Here is a 12,819-nt window from a genome sequence, read left to right on the forward strand (position 1 = left end):
ATGCACTGTGGGGGGGCTTGCTGCAGCCGATATCAACAAATAGCAAGTGACAGCAGACACAATGTGCCGTTAACGCCACGCCACGTTCATGTCAGTTTGCCGGGGCAGCTGCCGCACTTCCTGTCAACACTTCTGAAGGCCTGTCACTGCCAAGCACGTGTGTTAGAATTTGCTTCAACACTGTTGTTTCTTCTAACAAGCTGCACCAGAGCTATTTTTACCTCCGTTTGCCCCCCTGTCCGTTTGTGAGTTGGTTTGTGAGTCAGCAGGATTACACAAACGCCACTGAGCTGATTTCCATGAAACTTGGCGGAAGGATGGGACTTTGGCCGAGAGAGAATCTTTACTTTGATTATTAAAGGCCCTGAGGTGCAAAATGGAAAATCTCCTCACGCAACAATAACACTCAACAAATCCCAAAACATGACAATAAATCACAAAAGAGCTGTGAAAAAACGCAATGGTTAAACACAATAACAAAACACAACGACCAAACGCAACAACAAATCACAAAAACACAACAATAAATCACAAAACGCAATGACACATCCCCACACAAACACACAACACATGGCAGCAAACACGGCTGAGGTGCAGGGTCACAAACCCACAGTTGGTTTCCCTGCAGCTGAATGAACTTCGACCTTTGACCCTGATCTACCTGCGTACCTCGGCAACATGAATAATGTATTTGGGCCATTTCAGCTAATTATATGTGAAAGTAATGGAAGAAAAAGAAAATCATATGTGGTTGTGTTGGTGGGAGCTGGACACACACACACACACACACACACACACACACACACACACACACACACACACACACACACACACACACAGCTCTTCCCTTGTGTGTGGATCAATAAGATATTATCATATCTTATCTTATCTTTTTTGTCTTGTGCTTATCCAACAGGAGATGCCTGTAAAAAGCAATGACCCTGTGTTGCCTCCTGACTCCATCATTCGAACGCCAACGCAGAGAGACACACACACACACACACACACACACACACACACACACACACACACACACACACACACACTCACAGCTCTTCCCTTGTGTGTGGATCAATAAGGTATTATCATATCTTATCTTTTTTGTCTTGTGCTTATCCAACAGGAGATGCCTGTTAAGAGCAATGACCCTGTGTTGCCTCCTGACTCCATCATTCGAACGCAGAGAGAGACACGCACACACACACACACACACACACACACACACACACACACACACACGGACACCGGCTCCATAATATGGATTTAAGAAGATGTAAGTAAGTGTTGTATCTCTTGTGTAGTGTGTTGAGCCTTTGGTCAAGACACATTAGATTGTGCTCATAATACAAATCCAGTCAGGACACACTAACATTATCACTCACCCTCACATTTGAAGGTGTTGACTCTGGTATTCACACTTCAAGACACATCAGGGAAACTGTCAATCATAAAGCTCTGTAAAAGTCAAAGGACTGGTTGCATTGTAAGTCCAGTGAGATTGAGAGATTTTCAGACACTGATACTGGTTTCGGAAATGCCTCTATACTAACACAAAATGCCGGGTGTTTCATCTGTGAGTATTCAACTCTATGCACCGATCCAATACCTGGCTTAAGGTTTACCCAGATAAAAACTGCAATTTTATTCTCCTGGAAATTACTTTTTCTTCGCTGCTCTAAAAACAGCAGTTGCTCTGTTTTTGGAGCAGCAAAGGAGAAGCAATTTCCTGTAGCTTAGCGTTAGCCAGAGCTTGTCATAATGTCAGCAATTTGGGAATATTTCACTCGGGAAAGTCTTATTAGTAAAACTGGGTCGTGTACTGAATACATGATATACGTCCTTCATTCTCTGTATTTGTTTTTCAGAGGGTTTAACTTGAGGCAGACCACACAACAAGGACCATCTCTTCCGTACAAGGTCAGTAGCATACAGCTGTTAAAACACGTCTTTACATTTTAAAGTTCAGGTATCGGAACCAGGAGGGAATAAAACTGGTATAAAACTTTCCATTAAATAAATTCCATCTATGACTCGTTTAGATTGTTCCATCTCTCTAAATATTTTGGTATGAAGTTATCCAATTTTTGAAGGAATGAAGCAGCAATATTGGGAATAGACTATATCATCCAAAGCGCACACACACACACACACACACACACACACGCACACAGTTGAGTTCTCTCGCTTCCTCGCAGCCTTGAAATATCTGCTCCATCACAATCTCCCCGAGGAACAGGACTTTTACTTATTCATCTCTGTTGTTCATTACAATTCTGGTTTATAAAAACATCAATAATGTAGAGCTGACTGTGAGTACAGTGCCCCGTGCCTCAGTAATGAACCCAGTCATAATGATCAACGAGCCGCCCGCCTCGCAGCCAATAAAAACAAATAAGCGATGGGTAAATTAATGCATCATTGCAGGGGTACAGTAATCAGCATGGCCCTCTGTGCTTTGATGGCTCTTTTTAATGAGACTGGTGTAGGTCACTGGTAATCAAGACTTGCATCGCCGCTTGGCTCTGACTTAGAGAGACGGACCAAGAGTTCGGTGTCTCAACTTGTTCCATAGAAAGTTGTAATAATTCTCAGTGATGATTCTCCAGGGCTGAGCAGGTTGTGAGTCCCAGACTGGAGTGTGTCAGTCCGGGCAAAGCACAGAACTTCCCCCAAGGCTCGTCCAGCATTCATCATTTTAAATACAATACTTTTTTTGATTTAATCCAGTGGCCCTGTCCTTCAGAATGGCCTCTTTAAAAATCGAATGCTGTTTCTCACCTACATTCTGCCTTTATACTACTGGAGTGGGCAAACAGTATTTGCGACTCTAGTTAACATATACATATTTGGCATTACTCCCAAAAAAATCAAGTTGTGCCGAGCATAGGCGATTAATAATTTAAAAAGAAAAAAATCGGGGAAAATTAAATTATTTCAATGTGATTTTTATTTAATTGGTTGGTTTCTGTATCTTTATGGAAATGGTGAGCAGAAAACTTATCAACTCACTCAGTAACTCTAGTGTTGGTGTCCAAAGAGAAAACTTGTAGGAGCTGGAGCCCAACATTTAGACCCCAACACCTGACCAGTGCACCTGGCTGTGAATAGATAGACCTCTGCTTTAGGTCTGATTTATTTGGGAAGAGGGAGAGTGAGAGTCGTGAGCAGGTTGTTCATATCATCGTGCAGTATCTGGAGGAATGACGTTCTTCAAATTGGACACAAATAGTCAGCTATGTACGTGCTGGGAGATATTCATGCCCTGAGATTGCAGGCAGGCTGCAGCTATCTGGACGAGAGTGAGATTGGACTCAGCAGAGTGTGAGGGGCTATCAGACAAATTGAGGGTCTGGTAAATGCGGTACAGCAGCTGTGACCGTGGTTTGGTTTAAAATGATGGAGGGATCTGGTCTTGGAGCAGTATTTCCCGAGTAAGAAATGCAGCCGAGTTGAGCGTCCGAGGCCGAGCAGAAATATCACAGAGAATCACAGTAGATCACTTTGCAGCACCAGAGTTTTCAACTGTTATATCAGCGATGAGTCGATCACGACTGTAATTTATGCACATTTTTAATACATTTCAACTGCAGCTCGGCTTCATTAAAGCCCTTCACAAAACAGCTGTGGACCTTTTGTGGCTCTTCTCAAAGGAGAGAAGACGTGAGCAGCCTCCAATTTTCCATTATGTGATTCTGGAAAGAGCTCAGAGACTGAATAAAAGAAGAAGTCGTCCCCTCCTCATTTACAGTCTAATCTTCACCCAGTCCCACGCAGTGTTAGCCCGGCAGTGAACAATCATCCCTCATGTGTCCAAGGTTGATACTAGACACTGATATATTGAGTTTATTTAGCTGCAGCGATGGGTAGGATTCATCGGCAGCGGCTTCTTACCTCAGTCCGACCATTTTGAAAGCTGAAAAATTCACAGTATGAGTCTCTGGAGTGTGTTGAGCAGCATGTGGTTCAACTGAAAATCAAATAATCATTTTGTAAACGCACACAGTTTGATATTGTTTTGAGTAATGGCTCTTTTAAAGTGGAATCAAGGAGAGTTGTGACCAGAAAGCATAGAATAGAAATATGTAAGCTAGATGACGAGTAGAGTTCAATAATATGATGCTATATGTTCTGATTGAATTTCAAAGTTGTATCAGTGAGCATAGATCTTTTGTTAGATATTTAAATATTTAATTACGTCTTTTCTTTATGTTAGGTAGTTTGCTTGTTTGTCAGCAGGATAACACAAAAACTACACAATCATTTCCATGCAACATGACATTGAATTATTATCACAGTCTCTGCCAATGCCCCAAATACTCCTATAAAATCCAATCAAGCAGGAAACAATTGCAAACACTCATGGGTATTACTCCTCTCAATAGGCCTGATTATTTTTCATCAAGGTCCATGCTTATTTTTCGAGAAACTAGTCATCAAATAATGTCACAAAATATGGCATAAAAAGCCCTTAATTAGCACTAAAATTGAATCTGTTCTTTCTTGGCCCATGTGTCATCCTTTCACCAAGTTTTATGGAAATCTGTTTAGTAGTTTCTCTGTAATCCTTCTTGACAAACAATGGACATAAACATAACCTCCTTGGCCGAGGTAATTATCAACTGCTTTTATCTTTATCGCCAAGTGAAGTCTATTTAATGGACAAAATCCTGTTTGATGTGGACCTATACTAAAATATACAGAATGGAAATGAGATGTTAGACAATATTTCACCACCCAGATCAATATGTCTTCATCGGGTTGTCAACGTCCTTGTACTTGTACTTAATGGTGATTGTTGTCACCAGTGGCGGCCAGTGATAGAATTAGAAAAAAACGTTTTTGTGTCTATGTTGTAACTTTTTATTTTCGGCTCACAAACTTATGTAAATAAGATCAAATACAATAATGTGTGTGTGTAATGTGTATTTAAGCTTTTTTTAGTTTCTAGGGTTAAACCTTGCCATTGAGCCACCGAGGCAGCCTTAGAAAGACAGAAGATCAATATTTGACTGTGACATTTACCCTTACAGTTGATATTCATGTGATTCTCCATCTTGTTTGCTTAACCTCAGCCAACGTGTACACAACGTGTTTAATCAAGCCTGGCTCATGCATATCGCTTTGAATGGAACCTCCGCTTGACAGTTGGTGTTGACAGCACTCGGCTCTGTTATGATACCTTTCAACCATCCTCATTTAGGGACAAGCATGCAAATGAAATGTCAATGGGTTTCTTGTTTGGATGCATATTATTAGTTGTTCATGCTCGCCCCCTTCCCGCCCATTATTTTGAAGGAGATCTCTTCAGGTTCTGATAAATGTATGAGGTCTTTGTGCTCCTTTTTCCCCCTGGAGTCTTAATCCAAGAGATTAAACCGGCCGTGATTAATCGTGTATAATGCCTACACTAATTGAATCAGATACAAATTGTCCTTTTTGTGCTATTAATGATATATGAGTAACAGAGTAAATTAAGGAGATACAGGCGTCCTTGTGTGTGGTAACAACACAACACTCATGTACCCTGTGTGTATTTTCTCTAGTAATTTGCGGCGCGCCAAATGTTCCTAATTAGAAACAGCACTGCCTGCTCGTTGACCCTCAGAATATGTGATAGTTTCATTTTCATGTAATTCTTGAAGCAAGTATCCGCTCTGCTCCAGTGTCCTTGAGCCAGATTCTGACCTCACTGCCGAGGGAGCTGTGCCAAAAAACCTTTGAAGATCAATAAACAATTACATTATCATAATGATTTGTCAAAGATGATGTGCATGTAGAGAAAGGCGTCCGTTAGTCATAAACGTATCATGAGCTACTGTAACCGAAGCAATACTCAACTTTGTGTTTTTCTTGGGTACTATTATATTATAAGCAATACACATGAATAATTGATAAGGCACAGATCTTTTTTTTTATTCCAGACACTTACCATATGCCACGTCTGCTTGAGGTGTGCGCAGCATGGGAACCGAGCGGTGGATAAAGTGCTCGCTGAATAGTCGCCTTTGTGGAAGCATAGACAATGGAAATGTGAATTCACTACAGAGTTAAATAAATCCGCCCTACGGGTCGATTTATTTACCGAAAATAACAGAGACCGCCGAAGAAGTGAGACCCAATTTCAACCTTTTATAAACGTATACAGTCATTTTCTTATCTTAAAGCTTCACTTATAGTTTTTCTTCATAGCAAATAACTCATTCGGTTGATAATTATTAGCATCTTTCAGATTTCCCAGAAATCGTATTTGTCTGGATCCTTTCATTGGTTCTTCTTTGGTCTGTGGCTCTTCCACCATGTTTGTTAGTGGAAATCTGAACATTAGGTTCTCTGTAATCCTGCTGACAAATAAACCAGCCAACAGATAAACAAATCAATGAACGGGTGAACACATATCCCACTCATTACTATAAGCTTATAACTTATCAGGGACCCAATTTAACTCTGCAGTAAAATAGCCAAAAACTGGATTCAGCTCTTGGCCTGTAATGGTCTGGTTATCAGCTCCATTACAGACGCGGATGCAGACATTTATGATTATTTAAAAACATTTACATTTTAATTTCCGGTCACTGCATCATGCACCAGTCACTATAACCCATGACTGTAGTTTTGGATTTTAACATCACCAAATGTCTCCTCATTTCAATCCAGTGGGCGTGAAATGAGATTTAGCCCAAATCAGAATCCCATGATATCATCCTCAGATAATCTATAAGTGAGGTAGAGCAGAAAGATGGGATGAAGATGGTGTGAGTGCAGTTAGGCTTGTGATCAGAGGGTTTTCACTTCCTGCCTGGTTGAATACCACCTAGAGCACGAACACAAGCTACTGGTGGGATGAAGATACATTTTTAATGATTAATGGTTTAGGTGTATTTACCATTCACTCAGCTACCAGCGTCACACGGCCGTATTTCTCTGCATGTTCTTGGACCTCATTTATATAAGATGTTCTGTACACAGAGAATTTGGAGGGTCTCTCTTTTTTAAAACCTGTATTTGTCTGCTCTGCTGAGTGCTGTGACCAACCAGTATTCTAACTGGTGATTTTAAGGTCAAGACCATTAAGAAAACATCAGTGTCTGAAGAGTGCTTCCTATGATCTTTAATGTTAAATCACTCGAAGTTGCGCGCAGTGTTTCCCATTCATTTCCTAGGCTGTGGGTTTGGTCTGATTTGTCGCGACAGTTTCATAATAATCCGATTTTTTCATAAATACAAACTTGCATTTTGTAACTTAATCTTCATTGGCATTGGACTAAATATTGGACACCCCATTGTTAAGCTGCTATGGGAGCAGGGGCATGCTGCCTTTATCCTCTGAGCAGTTTGAGTTAAATGCCGTCCACACATCTACTATAAATAACTTGACTTGTGACCTTGACGTGACCCTGAATCACAGATCGTTAAACTGATGAGGACCGGCAGTAAGTTTTTCAAAATTGCAGAACCACTAGAAAGATGAAGAGTTTGAGTACAATGGGCGGCATCGCAGCAGATACCAGGTTTAGATTCATGTTAATGCACTTGATGATTATAATGGGCTGACTGTGCTCGCTGGAACCACTCTGCTGCACACTTCACACGAGAGGGGTTCTGTCAGCAGTTTAGAGGTGGCGCTGTATCTGCAAAAACTTTTATGGTTTTAAAAAAGAGTACAAGGTTCAATGAAGCTAGACTTTTCACGATAGGAAAACTTTAAAAAATACACCCAAATCTCCATCAGTGTACTTTACAAACCTTACAGAAAGGCCATTGAGGTTTCAAATGAGACGTAGACCTGCTGTGATCATCAAGCAACTAATATATATAATCACATTAAAGCTTCTTTCAAAGCCCTTGACGTACTCGTTGCAGGGAGAGATTCCGTTTTCCAAGAAGTTATACGATTTCCAAACAATAACTGGAAATTGAAAGTGGCGGAGGTGGGGCGGCCTGTGTGGAACCCTGACATTGTTCTTTCCGCTGTGGGCAGGAACACAGAGTGATGCAAACAGGCCCCGCTGCTCTGTGGCGGCACTTATGGGTTCGCTGAGCTGCGAGCGACTCAGCGGTGCCGCACATCAGTGGATCGTCTGAACCAATCTGTCAAACCAATGTCTGATGCTGCATAAAACTGCGATAATGAAGCCCCCCGCCATCCCGCTGATGTCTCAATACGCCGCTCACACCGAGTAAAGCCGCTTGCTCAGAATCACTTCAGCGAGCACAGACAAAGCGCAAGTGGGTAGACGTGCATCCCCATCACCGGTCCTGAAAGGCATCAGAGCCGCTCCACAAATTGAATTCCCCTTGCAGCCATAGCTCACTGTGATGATAATAAAACACTCAGAAAGTGAAGCTTAATAGATCTCTGACTCGGGTCGCCCTGGCGCCTGCATCAGTGTCGTTCCTCCTGCAGCAGCTAAATTAGAGTTTGATTACTGTTGCGTCACTGGAAATTTGGCGGCGTATATTGGGTTAAAGGTCTGTTAATTGATTTCCAACTGGCAATATATATTCATGGTCAGGGCCATCAGACCCTCCCATGAATACGATTAAACAACGATCACATCAACAACCACTAAAGGGTGGAAAGACCGAGGTTTTCAATAACAGAATATAAATATAAATTGCGCTGTACAAGTGTTTTATTCATAAATGTAGGAATCTGCTGTCTTTGCACGTCATGCATGAACCCCACCAAAGATGAGGATTAGTCTGAGCATTGTGTTTTTGATGGAATGACAGCTGTCACTTCCCCCGAGTGTTCAGGCCATCGATATTGACATATTGATCCTTCGCTCCTGAATGTTTATGTCAGAGAGTTCATTCTTGTGATAAAAGATCAATATGTAACCCGCTGAGGTGCCTGACAACTGACAAACTGAAATCACTGAGCTGAGATGCAATGACAGACACCGACCTCCCCCTGCCCAAGTTCTATAAACCCCATGGACTCGGTGGCTGCGGGTCCTTAAGAACACTTGAATTTGATTTTTGTTTCTGGTTACGTCCTTCTAGCCGGCCTGCTAACTAGTTTATGAACATGGGGAAATGCAAGTTTAACGAACTGCTTGAGAATAATGATTAGACTTGGTGGTTAAAGCCAGTGACTGGAAGTGGATGTGAATCAAAGCATATATAGTAAAGTCTTTTAAATCAAGGATGGTGCGGATCAAGGTGGCAGATTCTAAATGTGTTTACTTTGAATACTTTTTATTTTTTCTGTGTATTTCCTTCATTTATTTCATTAACTTTAAAGGAAAAAGGTTCCTCACGCCTACTATAGAAGAAAGAAATGACACAGCAAGTGTAATACAACAAATCTGGAGATTAGGTGACTGACTTCCAATGTTTTCATGATAAGATTGGAAATATTAGTTCCTTTTCTTTTCTTCATCTTTTCAGGAGAAAAAAAACCCCTGATATCAAATTTATTCCACATGCCTCGATCAGGGCTGATTAGAGAGACCGACTCAGTTGATTATGACCTGATTAGGCTTGTTATGAATCATAGGACACATTTTGCACAGAATGTACTTCGTCTTTTTAATTTAAATAAAACCAAACATCACAAGTTTCCACATGAAATTCTCTGTTAACATAATGTTACTTAGTCCATGTCAGCAGTGTGGCACCTTCTTGATTTACCCCAAACAACACGCGATTGCATGTTGAAGCCTTTTTAGTCAAGTAGAAATGCAATGAAATTTGAATTTGTGGCCTTTGTGAGGCAACGCGAGATGCTTTTAAGCCTTGGAGCGCTTTCTCGACCGCCCTCCGGGTAGAGTCCTTAATTAAATGAGACAAGGAGAACAGGGGATAGGTAGGGAGTGCATGAGAGGCTAGAGTACTTCCTCTCCTTCAACCAATGAAGTGCAGGAGAAATGTCAAGCCAGGGAAAGGCCAGAGTCAGAAATGAAGATCGTTGTTGACTCGCCCGAAATGTCAGCTGATGGTTTTATTGCTTTGAAGGGAGCACAAGGAGAATTCCTGCAAATTAAATTATTAATTACTTCTGTATATAACCTTATCCCATGTGTTGCAATGTTTCAAAATACTCTTGAATATAAATATGCAGTGATTTCGTGTAGTATTGCGACCCCTTCACTTTTTGTACTTATTTGTACTAATGCATAGTGACGACATATGTTTAAAGTCATTTTAGGCAAATTTATTAGAAATTAAGAACTAAAAGCTTTCACTTAATTCCCCATTGTCATTGAAAATTCAATATACCACATGGAGTGTGCAATAAGTCAAGTTCCAAATCTACTGTAGGTACCTTTCAAAAACAAAGTACATGAATAACGGTAATGGACTTTGACTCGCCACCTCGAGAAATTAAGGGTTCGGTAAAAGCCCTTGTGACGTTGGTGGAGATGAACTGCTCTGGGATCAGGAGCCCTCTCTTCTGCCTGCATGAACTTTCAGAACAAGATGTTGTTTTCACTTGACTTCCCCATCTCAGGAACAGTTATTGACTTTTCAGGGGTAGAAATGGGCTCTCACACATTTGATCATATTCTCCATGCTTGCAGGGGGCAGATACTAATGCACCATACTAATAGTTTTCCAAATATAATGAGAGTCCAAATCGTTTTTTTGAAGTTGGTCCCTTCTCGCCTCGACTAGCATAAGCATGAATATTTCAATTTAACTTGGAGTTATACTGATTGACTAAAGTAACTGACATTTATTTGAATCACTCCCCTGAATTTGGGTAAAGATCCAGGTTCTTCAAAGATGACCAGGAGTTGCCGGCTGATAGTGAACTTTTGCTGAAGTTGTTATGAACTTCTTAAGGAAACAAAGAAAGCAATTTCAGCAAACCACCCAGCCCTCCTCTATCAAAATAAAACACTCCCCCCCCTCCGTACCTCTAACACTGTTTTTCCAGCTGCTTCACCCTCTGAAAGCAATAGATTGAGGTTCTCGTGCTTTCTGGCCTCACAATTCTCCAACCCTTCCCCGGCACAAACAGGAGTTAGGTTTAAGTGCGAAACCGTGTCTGAGCAAAGATCCCTCCCACCACTAAGCCAGGATCAACAGTCAAGAGGTTTCCGTGCGAGCTCGAAGTCGAGTGTGTCCATTTGCTCTTAGGGGGCTTTGGAAGGACTCACCACTTTCTCACAAGATTAAAATTATCAGAAGTTTTTGGCGGCCATATTATTTTCCTAGAGTTTTTTTAATCTACTTTAGTACTCTGTGTCCGTGTCTTGGTTGCTCCCTTATTTAGCTCTAGCTGGTAGGCTTAAAACGGATTGCTACTAGACACCAGATTCTAGACTTTGCTTTATTGTGAAATACAAAGATTCACATGGTGCTGACAGAGGCTGGATTGTAACAATTGATTAAATGTCAAAGTCCCTCACTCCAAATTTGATAAAAGTTCATGTTTACATTCAGAAAAGTTCTATTTTGATGCCTTTGTCGGATCTAGCTTGTTTCGGGTTGTCTGTCCGTCCCTTTCTTGTGAATACAAAGAACTAAAATCTATAAAAACTTTATCTGGAAACCGTCCTTGTCTTTAAGTTTATGCAGCAACTTTTACTAATTGATCATGTGTGTATTGATCCAGTAGTCTGACCTTCTTCCCTGGTTGAATAGATAAATAAACCCTTTGTTGCCTCCTTTCATTATTTAATAGCAAATATTCAAACTTAAATATATCTCTGTTTAAATATTGAACATGCTGAGGGCAGAGAAAGTTAGAAATATTTGAAAAATGATTTGCAGCGCATGAACATTTTATTTGACATTTTGCTGAAATGGACAAACAGTGGAGCAAGTCCAAACTTGCTCATTGTTGCAAAATGTCCCCTGTCGACAGATTGCTTAAATCCGTCAGCATCTGGGTTTCTGAGAGGCCCCCCCGATCCAGGGCGTCCTTTACAGTCTGCTCTCATGTGAGTGTTTACAGGACCAGAGTGGGGACGTATTGATCTGTCCCCCTCTTCAATCCATTATCAGGCCTCTATCCGGACAGCCAGGAAGCCTGCGGTCATCGGATTTCCCCTTTTTTATAAATAGGTTGGATAAGAGCCACCAAACTTTGCTATTATAATGGGATGGTCTCTGTGTAAGTGTTTCCCGTGTGAAAAAAATAGCAACGAGTGACTCTTTAAGTCCTGCTTGGTGTCTTCATTACACATTAGTTCATAATAACTGTGCTGTTGCTATTTCTAGGTGTTTGTCTTTCTTGGAAAATCTATTTGAGTTATTCCTTACTGCCTTGTTCTGAAAGGAAATCTTTAAACATATATTTTGAATACAAGGACTTCTGTTACCAGTATGTAAGTATTGAATTATAGGCACTTGGCAAATATAGTTTAGCATAAAGACAGATAGTTCAGCTTTCTCTCCTGAGAGCCACCAAATCCCCAAATAACATTTTAATAAATGAACCATCTATGGTAATTATTTAATATGTATGCATTAATTAATCAAAAATGATATATGTTAATTAATTAGCATTATCAAACCCTTATGACAGAGACATGTAATTGGCTCTTGAGGTTTTTACAGTTTAATTATAAATAATGATAAATTCAAAAAGCACAATGAATTAATATAAGGCTCATAATGGTATATCAATATATATGTAAAGCAGGTCAGCACTATTGTTTAACCCCCCCACCCCAAAAAAAATCAACACCCTCATTTCTAAGCTTTGCATTCCTACCTGTAAAATGTATCACCACTTGTGCACATGACATCGTACTCGATAGACACTCATCACAGTATTTATATTTATAAGATGCATTTCCCACATCTCATGAATCAACAGCGAAAGATAATCAATCGGGAACATACTGTATCTGTGGTTTCACT

Source organism: Pleuronectes platessa, chromosome 23 (assembly GCF_947347685.1).
Source record: "Pleuronectes platessa chromosome 23, fPlePla1.1, whole genome shotgun sequence".
NCBI classification, from domain to species: domain Eukaryota; kingdom Metazoa; phylum Chordata; class Actinopteri; order Pleuronectiformes; family Pleuronectidae; genus Pleuronectes; species Pleuronectes platessa.